The sequence below is a fragment of the Tachypleus tridentatus genome, chromosome 9 (genome assembly GCF_004210375.1).
Source record: "Tachypleus tridentatus isolate NWPU-2018 chromosome 9, ASM421037v1, whole genome shotgun sequence".
Lineage (NCBI taxonomy): Eukaryota > Metazoa > Arthropoda > Merostomata > Xiphosura > Limulidae > Tachypleus > Tachypleus tridentatus.
This window is the reverse complement of record NC_134833.1, coordinates 103,581,359-103,586,639: the sequence shown is the minus strand read 5'-3', so window position 1 is coordinate 103,586,639 and position 5,281 is coordinate 103,581,359.

Here is a 5,281-nt window from a genome sequence, read left to right as displayed (position 1 = left end):
CGTTGTGTTTTTGTTTTAATGTATTTTTATTATATTACACCATACAGTTCCAATATACTGCAGTTGTTCCTAATTTCAAAGATGCCAACCATTACGATTTTAGCGTAATCATTACGACAAATATTACGACTTGTTGCAACTCCTAAGTTATTATATAGGCCTATAGAATAAAATGATAAATTGTTCCCCCAAGGCTTGAAAGGGGTGAAAAGAAAATTTCTAGTGAGATACAAATAAATTTTGATAATAAATAAGACATAGCCCAAATGGCTACTTGCGATAATCATGTTTGTGTTTGAAATAATAAAAAATATTTGCACCTCCGACGTCTACCAATAGTTTGAGTGCGGTGTTTCTCCAAACTGGGTACGTGGGGGTATCCATAGTTACGTCATCAGTGCTTGTCAGCCAATCAGCGCTCGCGTAGATGGGTATTTCTCGTTTTCTTAGCGGCATAGAAACACCAATGCGATCTATCACTCGTTGGGAAAAAAGAGCCATCGTTCACCAGATTGTCTTGTTTCTGGCAAATCTAAAAGGACTAAAACTGAATCAAAAATTTAGAAAAAAGTATAGTGCAAAATATCCGGTCATTGCATCAAAAGTCAGTGACAGTCATGCGTTTTGTACAGTTTGTCACATCGATTTTTCTGTGATGCATGGCGGTATAAACTATTGTTCCAGACATACAAAATCAGCATCTCACCAACAAAAGGCTGAGTTGAAGACAAAAACGATGCAAATAACGACATTTATGAGTAAGAATTCAGAATATGAAAAATAATTTTTTAAAATTTATTTATTAAATACACAAAACAGTCATAAATGAGCAATCTATAGCAGTAATAAATAATAAACAGCTTAGAGACATTGGTCAGGCCTAGTAGCAGCAAATGATAAAGGGTTCTGTCTGCAATCATTACGCACAGTCATTTGAAATAATTGATATCTGTAATTTTACATGTATGCTTCTTGTATTTCATACAAAATATGTAATTGAAACATTTACCAATGAAATTTTCATGGTTGTACTTAAATAATTCTTGATCCTCAGAATTAAACTGTCGTAGTTTAACAAAATCAATCACTTTTACACAAATGATAAACAAAAAATTCAATTTTTAAAATGTTTTTTTCGTGTGCCAGTTTTAGAAATCTCGGACTCTGTTTATAACTAAAACCTTGCTTGAAATAATTTTGAGAATAAAACAAGTGGCAGTATTTCATTTTATAAAATACATCAATTTATTCAGTTTCACATACAAATTTGTGGTTTCAACATTTACGAATTTTAACGTTGTTGATTAATTCTATCTTAACTAAGATTAATTAAATCACCCGATATGATTTTCTTGTCCTAGCAGTTGACGTGCAAAACTTGTATCATACTTTTGTGCTTTTTAATTCATAACATTTAGGAACTTGAGGTGCACTGACTCTTAATTTTTGTTCTTATAAATATTCAATACCAATAATCTTAAAATGTTAAGTTCCTTCTTAATATGTGAATAGTAATTATTTTCTGAAAGGCATTTTAACAAAACTTTAAAACATGCCACTAATGTTTAAAACTGAATGCATTATAGTACAAATTATTTTCGAAATTTTGTTTTATCAGATCCTGTTCTTCAGTCGCTAAGCGCTAATGAGTGAGGGAGAGTCGCACTGCTAAAGTCATGGGCACAGCACAGATAACCCATTGAGTAGCTTTGCACCTAATAAAAAAAAAAAGTGATGTCAAGACTAGACGGAGAACAGTTTTTTTATATGTACAGATCGATGAGAATTTCCTGTCAAGGCTATTCATGGGATCGATTGGTGCAAATCCGTTTTCCAAAAATCAATATTGGTTGACGGGGTTAACAATATTTTTGTTACAAGCCCCAGAAGTAAACACTGGAGTGTAAAAAGGCTGATCAATGAGCAAAGTATTTCCAAATTAGGGTGGCTTTGCTTGATAAATCTGCGCCATGTTAGAACTTTCACGTGTCTCTCGTTTCGAAATAATCGATTATGATAATGCACAAGTTAAAAAATATTTACAGTAGTTACAAAGAGACATTCTGGTCGATAAAGTAGTGACGCTCTAACACGAAAACTATCAAGTGGCACAGCGGTATGATCGCTAGAATCTTGATACTCATGGTGGGCAAAGCACGGATAGCCCATTATGTAGACTTCGAACAACAATCAACTCAAAAATGGCATTGGTGAACATGGGATATGTTTTCTTCGTCGTCATGATTTATTACATTTTTTTTATTTTTTTACGGTTACTAATGCATAAATCTAGGAGATGCAGAATTAATATTACATTGGTTTGTATTAAGAATGCACCATATTTAGTTTTGAAAAAAAATTATTCTCCGATTGTGAATTGTGCTGTACTATGTTTTAATGTCCAGATGTTTTCAGCCTAGCTTATTCCCATCGCTGATAGATGGTTTAAACCAGGGGTCGGCAAACTTTTTTTGGAGGCGGGGAGGATTAGAAATGTTTTTGTCGTGCGGGCCAAGACGAATGAAACCATGATCATCCAAGGCTGTGGAAACAGCTTGTTTTTTAATTACTGTGATATTTTTCACTATAGGAGTATATACATACATTACTTCCATGTACTATCAATCAATGAGAACTATGATTTATTTTTTTGGGAGGACAAAATATTTGGTGGTTACTGTAACCAAAACTGACTGCAAGTGGCGATCAGTTAACAATGATATATAAACAGATTTAATATAATTCATCTTTGAAAAAGGTTTTTTCGCATAAATAGGTTTTGCTAAATACTGAAACTCATCCCCGAACAAAGGATTTTAAAGTATATCCTTCATCTGGGAGATATTTATAAGTCAAGTTTTCTCTTTTGTACTTGTATTTTAACATGTCATTTGACTGCAAGTCAGTAACTTTCAGTTGGAGATTTGATGGAAGTTCCTCGATAATGCAGTCAAATGAATTTCGAAAGATTTTTAATGTTTTCGCATTTTCATAGAGATCTGATAAATGCTGTTGAAACTAGCTTCAGACTAGTGAGAATGTCTTGAGCGAATTTGAAAGAGATTGTAAAATTTGCTTCTTGATTATATTTTTCACAGCATGGAAAGTGGTTGAAGTTATTTATCGCTAGGTGGAAGTGAAAGGAGGTTAATTTGTGTCGAAAAGCTTTCACTGTAGAGTATATGTCTCATTTAAGCTCAGAATCGCCTTTCAATCTAAGATTGAACTCGTTAAGAAGCGTCATTAAGTCAGCCGAGAATGCCAATTTCCACAACCATTTCACCATTTGCAAGTAGCGACTGAGCACGACTTTTCTCTAAAAAACATGTCGATCTCCATGCGAAGTTAAAAAATTCGTGAGATAACTTTACCGTTACTAAGCCATCATACAGTAGTGTGGTATAGCAAATTGCTATATTCCATCTTACAACAGTGTGGTTCAGCAAGTCGCTATATTCAGCTTCTGATTCTTCCAAAAATGTTGGAAACTTGCGATGATTGAGTGCATGCGATCAAATAAAATTCACTGTTAATATGACTTGTTCTATCACACAGGCCTGGCATGGCCTAGCGCGTTAAGGCGTGCGCTTCGCAATCCGAGGGTCGCGGGTTCGCGCCAAACATGCTCGCCCTCCCAGTCGTGGGGGCGTTATAATGTGACGGTCAATCCCACTATTCGTTGGTAAAAGAGTAGCCCAAGAGTTGGCGGTGGGTGGTGATGACTAGCTGCCTTTCCTCTAGTCTTACACTGCTAAATTAGGGACGGCTAGCACAGATAGCCCTCGAGTAGCTTTGTGCGAAATTCCAAAAAACAAACAAAACAATTCTATCACACGACAGATCTAACTGTTTTATGTAACGTTGTAACCTTTTCCTACACCGCATATTTTTCTACCATTAGTTGTAATACACTTTAGACGTTTCCAAACCAGATTGTACTTAGTCAGTATTTCTCCACTTCTTTGAAAATGTCTGAAACTAGTTCTTCCGTCACTTCAATGTTAGCATTAATTTCCCGAATGAACAATAGCAACATCGAATTGTCAAACACATTTGTTGATTCATCAAGAACCAGAGAAAACCACTGGAAATCTTGTGCTTTGTTGTTTAATTGACACAGAATGTTGTCTCCTATGTCTTCGACTCTCCTAGTTACTGTTTTTGCAGAGATACTGATATTCTTGAATAAATTACTTTTTCTGGACATACTTTTTCAGCTGTTGCTATCATTTCAAGATTTAATTAATTCACGGTACGTAAATAGTTTTCCTTTCTTAGCTAACAAACTACTTTCAAACTAGCTTTAGTTGCAGCTTTATTGTTATCATTTATCCATGTGAAAAATAACTATTGTGATAAAACACCCTGTTTCAAAGTTTCATATTTCTCATGACGTATCTTTCCTGTTAGACGAGAATAGTGAAATGAATGCCTCACTTAGTAATGTATATTATATTCCTTTAGCACTGCATGCTACGAACAATACTTTGTTTTTTCTCAGTTACAAAATATTCCACCCTCCAATGTTCTATAAAGACGCGAGATTCACTCAATATTTCGCCTTTTTTCTTGTGATATTATAAATAATGGGTAACTGCAAGCACACAATATATGTAAATTAGAAAAATTATTAAATCAGTTTTACAAAAGGTTTTTGAATAAAATAACTGACCATTTTAAAAACTAGTAATTAAAAATGCTTCTTATCAGTATGTTTTTTTTATAGCAAAGCCACATCAGGCTATCTGCTGAGCCCACCGAGAGGAATTGAATTCCTGATTTGAGCATTGTAAATCCGTAGACTTACCGCTGTACTAGCGGGGCGCCACTTCTTATCAGAAACAATAAAAAATAGTTTCTTGTAGGAAATAATTATGAAATGGCCCATAACATTAAAAAATTGCAATTAAATAGTATTTTGAACTTACCAATAGATGCAGCTAACCAAATTTTACAAGTATTGTTCTTTATACAAGTTATGGATGTTTAAAAATATTAAATATAACGTATTTTCTTTATCGAGCGCAACCATAACATATTAAAAGTACGATGAAACTGTCGCCATAACTCTGTCCACTAGTATCAACAAAATTGGTGTAGTTTAAAAAACCAAAAAAAATCTGATTTACGAAAAATACATGAACATGTATAGCGTTGTGATATGATGACTGAGTGAATATTATAGTATGATATATAAGATTGTTCCTAAATTTTTTTTATAAAAACCTATGTCAGAACTCTTATTGGCCAGGTGGGTTAAGGCGTGCGACTCGTAATCTGA